The sequence below is a fragment of the Heterodontus francisci genome, chromosome 18 (genome assembly GCF_036365525.1).
Source record: "Heterodontus francisci isolate sHetFra1 chromosome 18, sHetFra1.hap1, whole genome shotgun sequence".
Lineage (NCBI taxonomy): Eukaryota > Metazoa > Chordata > Chondrichthyes > Heterodontiformes > Heterodontidae > Heterodontus > Heterodontus francisci.
The window spans coordinates 51,632,057-51,650,061 of NC_090388.1; the positions used below are offsets into that span (position 1 = coordinate 51,632,057).

At 43.2% G+C, this 18,005-nt stretch overlaps 1 protein-coding gene across 5 annotated transcripts in view; it reads right to left on the minus strand.

Annotated features, from left to right (window-relative positions):
* Window positions 1-18,005, minus strand: part of LOC137379865 (polyglutamylase complex subunit TTLL1-like) — a 101,279-nt gene that overhangs the window by 41,228 nt on the left and 42,046 nt on the right. The gene's annotated exons all lie outside the window — the stretch shown is intronic.

Genomic DNA, 18,005 nt, shown 5'->3' on the forward strand with positions numbered 1-18,005 from the left:
AGCTGCTCACAGACAATCAGTCCAGAGCAATGGTGTGCTGGATGCCTTTCCCCTTCCTCCTCCCCCCTTCCTCTTCTTCTTCCTCCCCCTTCCTCTTCCTCCTCCCCACTTCCTCTGCCTCCTCCTCTTCATCCTCCTGAGGTGTTCACCAAAAGCTTGGTGGCAAGGACTGCACCCTCATGAGAGCTAAGTTGTGTAGAACACAGAGGACCACCACGAATTTGGAGACACGCTTCAGCGGGTATTATAGGGCTGCCCCCGAGTGGTCCAGGCAGTGGAGCTATTGTTTTAGAATGCTGATGGTTTGCTCCATGATGTTCCTGGTCACAGCATGGCTCTTGTTGTACACACACTGTCCAAGTGTGGTCAGGTGGCAGAGGGGAGTCATAAGCCACATCTATACTGGGTAGCCCTTGTCACCAAGCAGCCACCTTCTGGTTTGTTAGAAGTGAGATTGTTCGGATGCTGGGTGAGAGGTTAGATTGAATAGTGCACACATGAAAAATAGACACATGGTCAAGGCTCCCAGTAAATATGGACACAAATCCTAGCTTCTGGGGAAGTGTTAAAGGAATTAAAAACTGAAAATAATAAAATAACAACACAGTACATCTTAACAAAATACCTCCGGGATGGCATTCAATTATATTTAGATTTGATAACTTTCTTTTTCTTGGCATCAAACAATATTAAATAGTTGAATGTCCTATAAATAGAAAACAAAACTAACAGCTGCTGTTCCATAAATAGTTTAAATCCCTTGACTGGCCAGACGTTACATGCTTACAAAGAAAAATATCCTGTCTGTAATGAGCATTAGTTACTAGATGCTTATACAATGAGAAATTTTAAAACAGTTTAAAATAAACATTTTTAAATCAGCACCAAGGTCATTTAATGCATGAAAATCTTTTTTTTTTTAGCAGTGGCAAAGGGCCAACTAATAAATAAAGGAATGGAAAGGGTGCTTCAACATTGAGAGTGCACCTCCTGTGCTATGTGGGAGCTCCAGGATGCTTCCCGTATCCTGGAGGACCATTTGTGCAGGAAGTGTTGTCAATTGCAGCAGCTTGAGCTGCTGGTTTTGGAACTTGAGCGGCAGCTGGGAACACTGTGGTGCATTCACGAGGATGGCAGCTACATGGATAGCACGTTTATAGATGGTCACCCCATAGCTTAAGAGTATGCAGGGAGATAGGGAATGGGTGACCACCAGACAGTCAAAAAGAATCAGGCAGGTAGTGCAGGAGACCCCTGAGTTCATCTCACACTCCAACAAGTATTCAGTTCTGAATACTGAGGAAAGTGATGCTTCACCTGGGGAGTGCAGCCAGAGCCAAGTCTATGGCACCATGGCTCAACTGCACAGGAGAGTACAGGGAAGACTGGAAGAGCCATAGTGATGGATGATTCAATAGTCAGGGGAACAGACAGGCATTTCTGTGGCTGCAGATGTGAATCCAGGATGGCGTGTTGCCTCCCTGGTGCCAGGGTCAAGGATGTCACTGAGCAGCTGCAGAGCATCCTGAAGGGGGAGGGTGAACAGCCAGCAGTCATGGTCCACATCGGAACCAACGATATAGGTAGAAAGAAGGATGTGGTCCTGCAGTCAGAATTTAGGGAGCTAGGTAAGAAATTCGCAAGCAGGACCTCAAAAGTACTCATCTCCGGATTACTCCCAGTGCCATGCGCAAGTCAGTATAGAAATAGAAGGATAAGACAGAACTGGAAAGATGGTGCAGGAGGGAGGGCTTTAGATTCCTGGGACATTGGGACTGGCTCTGGGGGAGATGGGACCTGTACAGGCTGGATGGGTTGTACCTGAGCAGAGCCGGGACTGAGTTCCTTGTGGGACGTTTTGCTAGTGCTGTTGGGGAGAGTTTAAATTAGTTTGACAGGGGATGGTGACCTGAGGGTAGACTTAGTTGGGACAAAATCAGAAATGAAAACGGAAGGCAGAAAATTAATGGATGACTCTGGAAAATAGAAGGAACAAAGGTTAGAAAATTTAAAAAAAGAGTTTGGCAGTGCTCAAGGATATCTATTTCAATGTAAGGACTATAGCAAATAAAGCAGATGAACTGAGGGCACAGATAGACACGTGGCAGTATAATATCATAGCTATGACAGAAACATGGCTTAAGGAGGAACAGAAATGGCAGCTCAATGTTCCTGGTTACAGGGTTTTCAGACGTGATAGGGAGGGGGATAAGAAAGGAAGGGAAGTGGCAATTTTGGTCAAGGAAGCTATTACAGCTGTGAGGAGAGATGATATGTTGGAAGGTTCATCAAATGAGGCCATATGGATTGAGCTAAGGAACAAAAAGGGGCAATCACACGCTGGCAGTGTACTATCGACCAGAAAACAGTCAGAGGGAGATAGAAGAGCAGATATGTAGGCAAATCTCTGAGAAATGCAAGGATAATAGGGCAGTAATAGTAGGGGATTTTAACTACCCCAATATTAACTGGGATAGTTTTAGTGTGAAAGGAATTGAGGAAGCTCAATTCTTGAGGTGCATTCAGGAGAAACATTTTGGCCAGTATGTAGCAAGCCCAACAAGAGAGGGCGCAGTTTTAGACTTAGTTTTGGGAAATGAAGATGGGCAGGTGGAAGGAGTGGCAGTGGGAGAGCATTTTGGTGGTAGTGATCATAATTCAATCAGTTTTAACATAATTATGGAAAAGGACAGAGATAGAACAGGAGTTAGAGTTCTTCATTGGGGCAAGGCCAATTTTACTAAACTGAGGTGTGATTTAGCAAAAGTGGACTGAAAACAGCTACTTGAAGGTAAATCAGTGTCAGAGCAGTGGGAGGCATTCAAAGGGGAGATTCAAGGGGTTCAGAGTAAACATGTTCCCACAAAGAAAAAGGGTGAGACGGCCAAATCTAGGGCCCCATGGATGTCAAGGAGCTTACAGGGTAAGATAAGGCAGAAAAGGAACGCTTATGTCCGACACCAAGAACTCAATACTACAGAAAGCCGAGAGGAGTATAGAAAGTGGCGGGATGAAATCAAAAAGGAAATTAGGAAAGCAAAGAGAGGGCATGAAAGAATATTGGCAAGCAAAGTCAAGGTGAGCCCAAAGATGTTTTATCAATATATTAAGAGTAAGTGGATAACTAAGGAGAGAGTAGGCCCCATAAAAGACCAAAAAGATAACCTATGTATAGGGGCGGAAGATGTTGGTATGGTTCTCAATGAATACTTTGCATTTGACTTCACAAAAGAGGGGGACAATGCAGATATTATAATTAAGGCGGAGGAGTGTGAAGTATTGGATGTAATCAACATAGGGAGAGAGGACGTATTAGCATCCTTGAAAGTTGCTAAATCGCCAGGGCCAGATGAAATGTTAAAAGAAGCAAGAGAGGAAAAAGCGGAAGTTCTGACCATCATTTTCCAGTCCTCACTGGCTACAGGTGTGGTGCCAGAGGACTGGAGAACTGCTAACATTGTACCTCTGTTTAAAAAGACAGCGAGGGATAGACCGAATAATTACAGGCCAGTCAGTCTAACCTCAGTGATGGGCAAATTATTGGAATCTATTCTGAGAGACAGGATAAACTGTCACTTCGAAAGGAACAGATTAATCAAAGATAATCAGCATGTATTTGTTAAGGGGAGATCTTGTTTGACCAACTTGATCAAATTGTTTGATGAAGTAACAAGGAAGATAGATGATCATAGTGCAGTTGATGTGGTCTACTTGGATTTTAGCAAGGTACCACATGGCAGACTGGTTAAAAAAATAAAATCCCATGGGATCCAGGGAAATGCAGCAAGTTGGATAAAAAATTGGCTCAGTGGCAAGAAACAAAGGGTAATTGTTGATGGCTGTTTTAGCGACTAGAGGACTGTTTCCAGTGGCGTTCCGCAAGGCTCGGTACTGTGTCCCCTGATTTTTGTGGTGTATATTAACCATTTGGACATAAATGTAGGAGGCATGATCAAGAAGTTTGCTGACGACACAAAGATTGGCCGTGTGGTACATAGCGAGGAGGATACCTGTAGGCTGCAGGAAGATATTGATGATCTGGTCAGATGGGCAGAAATGTGACAAATGGAATTCAGCCTGGAGAAGTGTGAGGTGATGCATTTGGGGAGGTCAAACAAGGCAAAGGAAAACACAATTAATGGGAAAATACTGCGAAGTGTAGAGGAAGTGAGGGACCTTAGAGTGAATGTCCACAGATCCCTGAAAGTAGCAGGACAGGTCGATAAGGTGGTTAAGAAGACATGGGGAATTCTTTCCTTTGTTAGCCAAGGTATAGAATACAAGAGCAGGGAGGTTATGCTGGAACTGTATAACTCATTGGTTAGGCCACAACTTGAGTACTGTGTGCAGTTCTGGTCACCTCATTACAGAAAGTATGTAATTGCACTAGAGAGGTTACAGAGGAGATTTACGAGGATGTTGCCAGGACTGGAAAAATGCAGCTATGAGGAAAGATTTGATAGGCTGGGGTTGTTCTCCTTGGAACAGAGAAGGCTGAGAGGACATCTGATTGCAATGTACAAAATTTTGAGGGGCCTGGATAGAGTGGAGGTGAAGGATTTAAAGTGATTGGTAGAAAAATTAGAGGGGAGATGAGGAAACCCTTTTTCACCCAGAGGGTTGTGGCGGTCTGGAACTCTCTGCCTGAAAGGGTAGTTGAGGCAGAATCCCTCAACTCATTCAAAAGGAGTCTGGATATGCACCTCAAGTGCCGTAATCTGCAGGGCTACAGACCAAATGCTGGAAGGTGGGATTGAATACGTGGATTGCTTTTCGGCCAGCACAGATACGAAGGGCAAAGTGACCTCTTTCTGTGCCTTAGACTTTCTATGATTCCATGATTATAATAGAGCAGCAGATTTCTGCTGTAGATCTGAATTTCCATCACTCGAAACTCAAATATTTCCACCAATGTATTTACTAAACAGAGTCAAACTCTGAATCTAAAATTCAGATGTCTATTTTTATTGTGCTGACTTAGGGGTGCAAAGAACAATGTGCCAGATCGGAGAACTGTTACTTTGGGAGGAGTGGCAGGACCTGCCAAGTTTGGGTGCATTATAAGAAAACTGAAATCCTGTGGTACCATCTTTTGCCACTACAGGGAGCTCTAATGGTTCACTGAGGCTCCTCTGGCAAATACATTATGTTCCGAAGAAGGGTCACTGACCCGAAACGTTAACTCTGCTTCTCTTTCCACAGATGCTGCCAGACCTGCTGAGTGATTCCAGCATTTCTTGTTTTTGTTTCAGATTTCCAGCATCCGCAGTATTTTGCTTTTACATTATGTTATGATATCACTGTAGAATAACTGAAGATGTAATGTCTTTAACAGTCAGGTCACACTAGTCTTCCACTTAACACTTTTCCACCTCTACATATGCTTGTGCATGTACTTTGTCAATATAGCAACAGTCATCACACTTCAAAAGTGTTTCGAGACATTTTGATTTAAATGCAAGTATTTTTATAATCGTTACATAAATTCCTTCCTAGGCTCAGATTTCTAAATTGCTATATTATATATTTCTTCATTGTATTGCTTATGGCGATTCATTACACAATGCCTCATTTGAAGTAGTGGAGCGTGAGAAAATTGTCTAGGAAAAGAAAATGTGAAATATTTAAGCAATTTGGATGGAAAAATCAAATAGATTGCAGTACAATTGGTTTGAGGCTGCAAATGCTTATTAGGCATTGTAGGATTGAACATAGCAAGATATTATTTTGTGTTTCCTGTTTTCATTTGGGTGGGACAAATTAAAAATCAAAACCAGCACTGTCTATGATTTTAGCTCATTGACAGGTAAAATTTTACGTTTTTAAAATTCCAGTAATTTAATGTATTTTGGAAAAAAGTTTAATGTAAAGAATGAATTACTATAAAAAAAGTATGCTGCAACCTATCTGAAATATGTGAATTATAATCTCATGGATTTTTATGCTTCATTTTGTGCTTTTTAGTTGAAATTTTCTACAGTTCATGTTGCTATTTTCTGTAATAAAGAAGAAAAAGATTTGCATTTCTATTGCGTCTTTCACAATTACAGGGCGTCCCAAAGCGCTTTACAGCCAATAAGTACTTTTGAAGTGTAGTCACTGTTCTAATGCAGGAATCACAGCAGCCAATTTGGGCACAATCAGCAAGATGATAATGATAGATAATCTGTGTTTGTGATGTTGGTTGAGGGAGAAGTGTTGGCCAGGACACCAGGAAGAACTCCCCTGCTCTTCTTTGAAATAGTGCCATGGGATCTTGTATGCCCACCTGAGAAGGCAGACGGGCTCTCGGTTTAAGGTCTCATCCAAAAGGACAGCACCTCCAACAGTGTAGCTACACTACTCACCACTCAGTACTGAACTGGATTACTGTGCTCAAGTCCTGGAGTAGAACTTGAATCCACAACCTTTTGATTCTGATGTGAGAATGCTACCAACTGAACCATGGCTGACACAGTTTGTAATGTGGGTACAATGGCAGTTTGGAGCCCTTGAATTATTGATTGGTTGAGTAATTTTTAACACCATAATTCGGCCACATTAGCGTACCGTATATGGTGTTAGGTAACCAACTATAAAATGGGCTTTAAAACCACAGAGAGCGTACGGTTCACCAGATGATTTCAGGGATGGAAAATTATGACAAACTTGAGATACTTAATTCCACTTAAGCAAAGAAGTCTAGGAGAAGTTTTTAGAGGCTTTTTTAAATGATGAAATGTTTTGATAGGCGAATTGAGAAAGACTATTTCCTTTGCTTAGGATGGTAGTGATGAGGGGATATCAATTTAAAATTGTCACTAAAATAATGAGGAGGGGGGATCAGGAGAAATTGGCATCTGACATCAGATCTAATGAAGAATATTCATTTGAAACTCAAAATTTGTGTTTTTACTTTTTATCTGCCCAACTTGAGCACCTTCAGTGTTTTCTGCATTTTTGCAAGAACAATACTCTATACAAAAAAATATTCTAGGGTCTAATTATGGGTCTGGATTTTCAAATCAGGGCCAGGAATCCGACAGCTGGATGAATTCCAGGTCCCGACCCCGCACCTCAGGTGCGCCGCTCGAGTCATGCTTTTATTAAATGTAGATGCCCTAATTATATTGTGGGCTGCCACTGCCTTGCCAAAGACAGCAGACAGTTCGTTATAGTGTCAGCAGCGTCAATGAGGATGCAAGAGACCATGCAGGAAATATGAAGGTCCAGCGCTAACACCAACGCAAGAAGGTCCATTAAAAAACTGTTTAAAGACAAAGACAAATCAACTTTATTTGGCTCCACGGTGAATCTGACAACTGTGCACTAACATGCACCAGACTGTTCGGGTTTGCCAAAATAAAGTTTAAAAATTCCATTTGGCACCGGACAGGATCCTTAACAAGCACCTTAAGGAACTTAAGGGCCTTTAATTGGTGGCAAATGGGTTTGCTGTTCCACAGCCCCACCACCCCCGCATTCGGCCACTTGAAAATTGCAAACTGTCCCAGAGGTGTTGGGATTCCAAGACGACCTCCGGGACTGTAATTTTGAAATCGTGCCTGCAATTGCCCCCGACCCCATGGCCCTTCGAAAATCCGAACCATGGTGTTTCCTCAAATGATATACAAGCTGCTTATTTAGATGGTTCTTTACCAATGTGTTTTGAAAACCACAGGGGCTAGAAATTTGTCTTTGGTGGCAGTGTAAATGCACAATATTGCATTGGCTACTTGTTTATACCCACTACCCAATATTCAATTCCATTCGAGTCACTTGAACTGAACATTGGGCTGCACATTGTGACAGGCGACTGAGGTGATACCGCGTGTTCTGCGCTACCACCCGAGCGGATCTTTACTTCTTAAACCCTCTCCCCTACACCCTCACCTCCAACAATAAGTGCAAGGAGCTTATGAACCTCTTTGTCACTAAGATTGAGACCTTTCGATCAGCTGCCTCTGCTGCACCCCTCCCTTCCACTAGTCCACCTGGCCAAACTTCCTATAAAGCCCCCCTCCTGTCCTAACCCTGAACTCGCATCTTTCTCTAGTTTCTCTTCTATCTCCCCTCATGTCCTCTCTAAGCTCATTTTGTCCATGAGACCCACCTCCTGCTCCCTCAATCCTATTCACATTAAACTGTTGACTATCCAACTTCCCCTCCTGGTCCCCATATTAGCCAATTTTATAAATGGTTCCCTCTCTTCAGGTGTTGTCCCTCCTTTAAATCTGTTGTCATCACCCCTCTCCTCAAAATCCAACCCTTGACCCCCATCACCCTTGCAAACGACTGTCCCAGCTCCAACTTCCCTTCCCTCCAAAATCCTTGAAAACGTTGTTGCCTCCCAAATCTGTTCGGATCCTCCCCAGAACGCCATGTTTGAATCTCTCCAATCAGAACATTGCTGATATGTATCTCTATTTAAAAAGGGTGAACCTATTGTCCAGGTAAACAACTATTGTCTGGGTAACTATTGTTCAGTCATCCTAATTTCAGTAGTGGGTAAGCTTTTAGAGGCCAAATAATACAGGATAAAATTATAGAAACACATGAGTTAATTGAGGACAGCCAGCGCTAATTTGACAAATTTAGTGGTGTTCTTTGAGATGGTAACAGAGTATAAAAGGACAAATAGCAGAGTCATGGTTAATGGATGTTTTCTGGATTGTAGGAATGTAAATCCTGTTGTCCTCCAGGGGCCTGTATTTTTCTCAGTATAGGTATAAATGATCTGGACTTACAAGAAACACAGGCCTAGAAATATGATCATGCCCAAAATTGGAAAGAAATCAGTGAGTACGCCAATGCTGGAAGCATTGCACCAAGGACATGGCTGCAATATCATAAAAAATTCAATGATCTAACTAGAATTATCAAGGTAAGAAATCTGCTCTCATACTTAATACTGGAGGGATGGTGTAGCAGTCATGGGAAGGAAGAGTGGAGGTCATGAACACTGGTGACTCTGAAGTAGATGCCACACAGGATTGCTTTACACCAAATCCTCATTGTCTTTTTTGACTCCTTCCTCATCCCACACTTCTGCATGACAAGCTCCAGCTATTTTAAAACACCCACTTCTTTCGCTTTGCGGTCCCTCATACAACAAACTAACCTTTGTTCCTCTCCTTCATTTCAGTTGTCAAGAATGTTGGCACCTCTCAGCTTGTGGAGAAAGTGAGGTGCAGTGTTGCAAAAAATGCATCTCCTAATTTTGCTCTTGAAAGCACTTGCTCAGAGACTGACGCCATGCTGTTTTTAGTAATAGGTTAAAGGAGGGATCTGCATATGGTGATTTATCAGGCACAAGTGTGCAGGAGTTAGTGTAGGGGGACAGGACACCACAAGTGTCAGCTTACCGAAATGCACGGTTGCATACCAGTTCCGATGCAAAAGACTTTAATGGGCCAGGCTACTGAAATAGATTGATGAACAGTGACCAGGAAATGTTTGGTGCACATGGTGGAACCCACTATGATAGAGCATCTTATGACAACGCTGACAGCTTCCATGGTAGTACAAACTGTTGCCATGGAAGTTCAGATGACTACTATAGCAGCAAACACTGCTGCCATGGAAGCTGAGAAATGCTCCCTGAAGACTCTCTGTAGATATGGACTCCTGTTCAGTGCCCTCCTCCTCATGGTCTCTGTGCAGACAAAGTGAACTTTAAGGGGTGATCGAACACTACAGAAAATGCCTAGAAGTTAAACAGTAACCAGAAATACTAAACCAGCAACTAACCTGTAAGTACTGCATGATCTCTCTAAATAGCTGTAGCTTGGGGGCCTTCATGCTGGTTAGCAACATGCTGTATTGAGTGAGGCCAGTACATGACGTGTGGAGCACTAGGGTGCTCCAAAAATGGAAATGGACTGTCATCTTCATACATTATTTTAATTTTGAAAGCGCTGATGTGCAATCCTAACACAGGCACTACCTACTATACCTATATGGTGGGAAGTGCTGTTCTGACCTGCCATATTAGGGACTTAACAGGCTTCTTAGAATCTGAAAAATGGGTGTTACGGAGCCCAATTTCAAGGCCATTGGTTTTGGATATGTTCAGTCAGTTTTTAATTAAGCCACTAGAGAAAGAGATTTAAGGAGGGCAGTAAATTTGCTTCTTGTCACAAACAATCAGTGTATTTGCACACTAACAATTTTCTAGAACATTACTGAAAAGCACAGCATTTTTCCTAACAAAGTGCAATTCCACAAACTAACTGAAGCAGTACAATAATGATTAGGCAAACTGCATTTAACTGATCACGGTCCAGCAAATCCAATCCATGCAGCTCCGTCATGAACTAATCATTTAGATCAAACTAAGACAAGGTTTGATCATTATGTTCAGTAGAATTGTAACAGTTGTTTTATGATGGCTCATTTCAGAAAATGCACCACCAAGTGTGGAACTGAACCAGGTTCAACCTCCAGTTTGTGCTAAGCTAAGAATTGGGTAAATCAGTCAGTATCCCTGCTCGGAATCACCATGTGGTGTCTCCTGCCAGAAAGTGCACATGTACAGATTATCAGTTGAGGACAGGATTTTGATCCTCTACACATTCCAATTTCCTGCTGCTACTTGCTGCCAAAATTCAAACATGAAGGATGGCCACTAAAGAGCCATTGCCCATGGAACTAAACCCCAACACTTTCAGGAAAGGGGGAGAAAACTTGTGGGGAAAAGGTTTGCCAAAACCACTGTTTTCTCAAAAATTATTCCATTACACTGTGTAATTCTTTCCCTCCTGCCAACACTATTTAGTTGAGGTTACATGTATTTTTTCAATTCCCTTTAGTTAATCCAGGAAACTATTCAGGTTCGTTCACAAGAATGGTACATTGACACCAGATGGAAAAAATCTAAACTTTTCATTTTCCTTTTAAACTGGGAACTTTAAGCCTATCACATGTTCAACGTTGTTAGACAACTACTGCTGACTCCACAGTCTGGCCTTGTGTGTTTTTCTCTTACTCCCAATTTCTGAATACATCCTGTTGAGAGAAATATCATATATAATGTGGAGTATAATTGGAAGTATAAACATCTCTAATTATTTTAATACAGGAGCTAGTAAGACTAAACTTTAGGCTCATGTGATTTACAAGTGATTTTCTAGCAAACACATGTTTGAGAAGAAACAATTGTGATAGGTGAATGGTATGAAACAGATGAACTATTTTCTCTGGCATTTCTGGAGACTGCATTGAGTTAAATGGAACTGAGCTGAAGAGAAATAGCTGCAGAAACAACCAACAAGCTGCATGCACTGGACAGCCAGACCATTTTTTCCAATACTATAATTAGTGATTCCTCCACACAATCACTTGTTCTACTCAATATTAAGCTCTCAGTTCCAGGCCTGTCTTTTGTACTTGTTGGACATAGAGTGGTAGTAAAAGGAGTGCAGTGTCAAGAGAGTCTAAAAGTTGGGAATTTGGTGAGAGTGGGAATTCGGTGTAGAGGGAGGAGAAGGTGCTGCTTTTTGCCTCCAATACTTGTGGTGGTTTGTGCAAGCTTGAAGCACTAAGTATTTAGATTTTTTGTCCAGTATTTTAGTGCTTAGTGCAAGTTAGTGTGAAGAAGAAAAAAAACTTACAACAAACTAAAAAGTAGCGATAAATAATATAAATAATCTAGACTATGATATGGCAGAGCAGTTTGTGTGTCTAGACTACAGTATATGGGAGTTTGACTGTACCAAGCGAAAGGATAGATCTGCAGTAGTGTCTCTGACATTGAATCTTTCTGCTGAGAGCCATTGAGCTGGAGTATGAGTTGGAGACACTCCGACCATAAGGGAGGAAAGCAGTATCTGGACAGTTTTGCTCCAGATTTCGGTCACACCTCGTAGTGAGATGCAGATTCAGAACGGGGTTGGTGTGACAAATAGTGTGCAGAGTAAGAAGAACTCAGGTAAGATGGAGAACAAGGATTTGCAGAAACTAATCCTATTCAGCAGGTATAATGTGCGTGCTACCTGTGAGGGTAAGGATAAAGGCCGTTGGAAGGACAGCCAGAATGTAGACCATGGCATCTTAGAGCAGAAGACTATCCAAAGTGGGGAAAAGGGGAGGAGGAGTGGAAGTGTAATACGGCAGTTGTAGGGATTCGATAATTAGGGGGACAGAGAGCATCCTTAGTAGGCTGATCGAGAGTTGCAAAGAACAAAGAACAAAGAAAATTACAGCACAGGAAAAGGCCCTTCGGCCCTCCAAGCCTGCACCGATCCAGATCCTCTAGCTAAACATGTCGCCTATTTTCTAAGGGTCTGTATCTCTTTGCTTCCTGCCCATTCATGTATCTGTCTAGGTACATCTTAAAAGACGCTATCGTGCCCGCGTCTACCACCTCCGCTGGCAACGCGTTCCAGGCACCCACCACCCTCTGCGTAAAGAACTTTCCACGCATATCCCCCCTAAACTTTTCCCCTCTCACTTTGAACTCGTGATCCCTCGTAATTGACTTCCCCACTCTGGGAAAAAGTTTCTTGCTATCCACCCTGTCAATACCTCTCATGATTTTGTACACCTCAATCAGGTCCCCCCTCAACCTCCGTCTTTCTAATGAAAATAATCCTAATCTACTCAACCTCTCTTCATAGCTAGCGCCCTCCATACCAGGCAACATCCTGGTGAACCTCCTCTGCACCCTCTCCAAAGCATCCACGTCCTTTTGGTAATGTGGCGACCAGAACTGCACGCAGTATTCCAAATGTGGCCGAACCAAAGTCTTATACAACTGTAACATGACCTGCCAACCCTTGTACTCAATACCCCGTCCGATGAAGGAAAGCATGCCATTTGCCTTCTTGACCACTCGATTGACCTGCGTTGCCACCTTCAGGGAACAATGGACCTGAACACCCAAATCTCTCTGTACATCAATTTTCCCCAGGACTTTTCCATTTACTGTATAGTTCACTCTTGAATTGGATCTTCCAAAATGCATCACCTCGCATTTGCCCTGATTGAACTCCATCTGCCATTTCTCTGCCCAACTCTCCAATCTAGCTATATTCTGCTGTATTCTCTGACAGACCCTTCACTATCTGCTACTCCACCAATCTTAGTGTCATCTGCAAACTTGCTAATCAGACCACCTATACTTTCCTCCAAATCATTTATGTATATCACAAACAACAGTGGTCCCAGCACGGATCCCTGTGGAACACCACTGGTCACACGTCTCCATTTTGAGAAACTCCCTTCCACTACTACTCTCTGTCTCCTGTTGCCCAGCCAGTTCTTTATCCATCTAGCTAGTACACCCTGGACCCCATGCGACTTCACTTTCTCCATCAGCCTACCATGGGGAACCTTATCAAACGCCTTACTGAAGTCCATGTATATGACATCTACAGCCCTTCCCTCATCAATCAACTTTGTCACTTCTCTCAAAGAATTCTATTAAGTTGGTAAGACATGACCTTCCCTGCATAAAACCATGTTGCCTATCACTGATATGCTCATTTTCTTCCAAATGGGAATAGATCCTATCCCTCAGTATCTTCTCCAGCAGCTTCCCTACCACTGACATCAGGCTCACCGGTCTATAATTACCAGGATTTTCCCTGCTACCCTTCTTAAACAAGGGGACAACATTAGCAATTCTCCAGTCCTCCGGGACCTCACCTGTGTTTAAGGATGCTGCAAAGATATCTGTTAAGGCCCCAGCTATTTCCTCTCTCGCTTCCCTCAGTAACCTGGGATAGATCCCATCCGGACCTGGGGACTTGTCCACCTTAATGCCTTTTAGAATACCCAACACTTCCTCCCTCCTTATGCCGACTTGACCTAGAGTAATCAAACATCTGTCCCTCACCTCAACATCCGTCATGTCCCTCTCCTCAGTGAATACCGATGCAAAGTACTCATTTAAAATCTCACCCATTTTCTCTGACTCCACGCATAACTTTCCTCCTTTGTCCTTGAGTGGGCCAATCCTTTCTCTAGTTACCCTCTTGCTCCTTATATATGAATAAAAGGCTTTGGGATTTTCCTTAACCCTGTTTGCTAAAGATATTTCATGACCCCTTTTAGCCCTCTTAATTCCTCATTTCAGATTGGTCCTACATTCCCGATATTCTTTCAAAGCTTCGTCTTTCTTCAGCCTCCTAGACCTTATGTATGCTTCCTTTTTCCTCTTTGCTAGTTTCACAATTTCACCTGTCATCCATGGTTCCCTAATCTTGCCATTTCTATCCCTCATTTTCACAGGAACATGTCTCCTGCACGCTAATCAACCTCTCTTTAAAAGCCTCCCACATATCAAATGTGGATTTACCTTCAAAGAGCTGCTCCCAATCTACATTCCGCAGCTCCTGCTGAATTTTGGTATAGTTAGCCTTCCCCCAATTTAGCACTCTTCCTTTAGGACCACTCTCGTCTTTGTCCATGAGTATTCTAAAACTTGCGGAATTGTGATCACTATTCCCAAAGTAGTCCCCTACTGAAACTTCAACCACCTGGCCGGGCTCATTCCCCAACACCAGGTCCAGTATGGCCCCTTCCCGAGTTGGACTATTTACATACTGCTCTAGAAAACCCTCCTGGATGCTCCTTACAAATTCTGCTCCATCTAGACCTCTATCACTAAGTGAATCCCAGTCAATGTTGGGAAAAATTAAAATCTCCTATCACCACCACCCTGTTGCTCCTACATCTTTCCATAATCTGTTTACATATTTGTACCTCTATCTCACGCTCGCTGTTGGGAGGCCTGTACTACAGGCCTCCCATTATCATTGCCGATTATCATATTTGTCCTTCCTAGGGGGTGCCAAGGTGAGGGACATCTTGAACTGGCTTGAAAGGATATTGGAGATGGAGGAAGAGGATCCAGTTGTTGTGTTCCATGTTGGGACTAACAACATAGGGAAGAGTAGGCAAGAGGTCCTGTTCAGAGAGTATCAGGAGCTAGAACCTCAAGGGTTATAATCTCTTGATTATTACCCGATCCACGTTTAAATTGGCATAGGGCTATGAAGATTAGGGAGGTAAACATGTTGTGAAGGAATGGTGTGGGAAAGAGGGGTTCCATTTCATTGGATACCAACACTAGTATTGGGACAGGATGGATGTTCCAATGGGACAGACTGTGCCTGAACCTGGCTGGGATCAGGATCCTGGCAGAAAGGATAGATAAGGCAGTGATAAGACTTTAAACTAGTAAATAAGGAGGGCTCAGGTGGAAGAGGTAGTCTTAATAATCGTTCAAAAACAAACAAAAAGGAAGAGAGTGGAGTAACAGTCAGCAATAGTGCTTTAGCACTATAGTTAAAGGGAAAACTAAAAGATGTAAAGTGATTCAGCCAGGAGAGAGAAATAAACATGAGTAAAGCATTAGGGTTTGTAGTCCAAGTAAGCATTTTTCATACAAATGCACAGAGTATAAGGAACAATTGCAGGTGCAAATTCAACTTGGAGGGTCTGACATGGTAGCCATTACTGAGAAAGGACTGCGAGATGGTCAGGACTGAGAATTAAATATAACAGGTTAGAAGGTCTACAGGAAAGATAGGGAAAATAGTCTGCAGTATTTCACTTTTTTAATGTTTGGTAGAATGATGGATAGTGTAGAGTTTGTGGGGATGATTGTGTTTTTTGTTGTTGTTTCTGTTGGTGGCAGATGTTTTGGCCAGTGCAGTCCATGTTGTTGATGCTACCTACACTACAAAGAACAAAGAACAGTACAGCACAGGAACAGGCCATTCGGCCCTCCAAGCCTGCGCCGATCTTGATGCCTGCCTAAACTAAAACCTTCTGCACTTCCGGGATCCGTATCCCTCTATTCCCATCCTATTCATGTATTTGTCAAGATGCCTCTTAAACGTCTCTATGGTACCTGCTTCCACCACCTCCCCGGCAACAAGTTCCAGGCACTCACCACCCTCTGTGTAAAGCACTTGCCTCGCACATCCCCTCTAAACTTTGCCCCTCTCACCTTAAACCTATGTCCCCTAGTAACTGACTCTTCCACCCTGGGAAAAAGCTTCTGACTATCCACTCTGTTCATGCCGCTTATAACTTTGTAAACCTCTATCATGTCGCCCCTCCACCTCCGTCGTTCCAGTGAAAACAATCCAAGTTTATCCAACCTCTCCTCATAGCTAATGCCCTCCAGACCAGGCAACATCCTGGTAAACCTCTTCTGTACCCTCTCTAAAGCCTCCACGTCCTTCTGGTAGTGTGGCGACCAGAATTGCACGCAATATTCTAAGTGTGGCCTAACTAAAGTTCTGTACAGCTGCAGCATGACTTGCCTATTTTTATACTCTATGCCCCGACCGATGAAGGCAAGCATGCCGTATGCCTTCTTGACTACCTTATCCACCTGCGTTGCCACTTTCAGTGACCTGTGGATCTGTACGCCCAGATCTCTCTGCCTGTCAATACTCCGAAGGGTTCTGCCATTTACTGTATACTTCCCACCTGCATTAGACCTTCCAAAATGCATTACCTCACATTTGTCCGAATTAAAATCCATCTGCCATTTCTCAATTCTCCAACCGATCTATATCCTGCTGTATCCTCTGACAATCCTCATCACTGTCCGCAACTCCATCAACCTTTGTGTCGTCCACAAACTTACTAATCAGACCAGCTACATTTTCCTCCAAATCATTTATATATACTACAAACAGCAAAGGTCCCAGCACTGATCCCTGCGGAACACCACTAGTCACATCCCTCCATTCAGAAAAGCACCCTTCCACTGCTACCCTCTGTCTTCTATGACCGAGCCAGTTCTGTATCCATCTTGCCAGCTCCCCTCTGATCCCATGTGACTTCACCTTTTGTATCAGTCTGCCATGAGGGACCTTGTCAAAGGCTTTACTGAAGTCCATATAGATAACATCCACTGCCCTTCCTTCAGCAATGATCTTTTTCACTTCCTCAAAAAACCCAATCAAATTAGTAAGACACGACCTCCCCTTCACAAAACCATGCTGCCTTTCGCTAATAAGTCCATTTGTTTCCAACAGGGAGTAAATCCTGTCCTGAAGAATCCTCTCTAATAATTTCCCTACCACTGACGTAAGGCTCACCGGCCTATAATTTCCTGGATTATCCTTGCTACCCTTCTTAAACAAAGGAACAACATTGGCTATTCTCCAGTCCTCTGGGACCTCATCTGTAACCAATGAGGATGCAAAGATTTCTGTCAAGGCCCCAGCAATTTCTTCCCTTGCCTCCCTCAGTATTCTGGGGTAGATCCCATCAGGCCCTGGGGACTTATCTACCTTAATGCTTTGCAAGACACCCAACACCTCCTTTTTGATAATGAGATGACTGAGACTATCTACACTCCCTTCCCTAGGCTTATCATCCACCAAGTCCTTCTCCTTGGTGAATATTGATGCAAAGTACTCATTTAGTACCTCGCCCATTTCCTCTGGCTCCACACATAGATTCCCTTCTCTGTCCTTGAGTGGGCCAACCCTTTCCCTGGTTCCCCTCTTGCTCTTTATATATGTATAAAAAGCCTTGGGATTTTCCTTAATCCTGTTTTCCAATGACTTCTCATAACCCCTTTTAGCCCTCCTGACTCCTTGCTTAAGTTCCTTCCTACTGTCTTTATATTTCTCAAGGGATTCGTCTGTTCCTAGCCTTCCAGCCCTTACGAATGCTTCCTTTTTCTTTTTGACGAGGCTCACAATATACCGTGTTATCCAAGGTTCCCGAAACTTGCCAAACTTATCCTTCTTCCTCACAGGAACATGCTGGTCCTGGATTCTAATCAACTGACGTTTGAAAGACTCCCACATGTCAGATGTTGATTTACCCTCAAACAGCCGCCCCCAATCTAAATTCTTCAGTTCCTGCCTAATATTGTTCTAATTAGCCTTCCTCCAATTTAGCACCTTCAACCGAGGACTACTCTTATCCTTATCCACAAGTACCTTAAAACTTATGGAATTATGGTCACTGTTCCCGAAATGCTCCCCTACTGAAACTTCGACCACCTGGCCGGGCTCATTCCCCAATACCAGGTCCAACACGGCCCCATC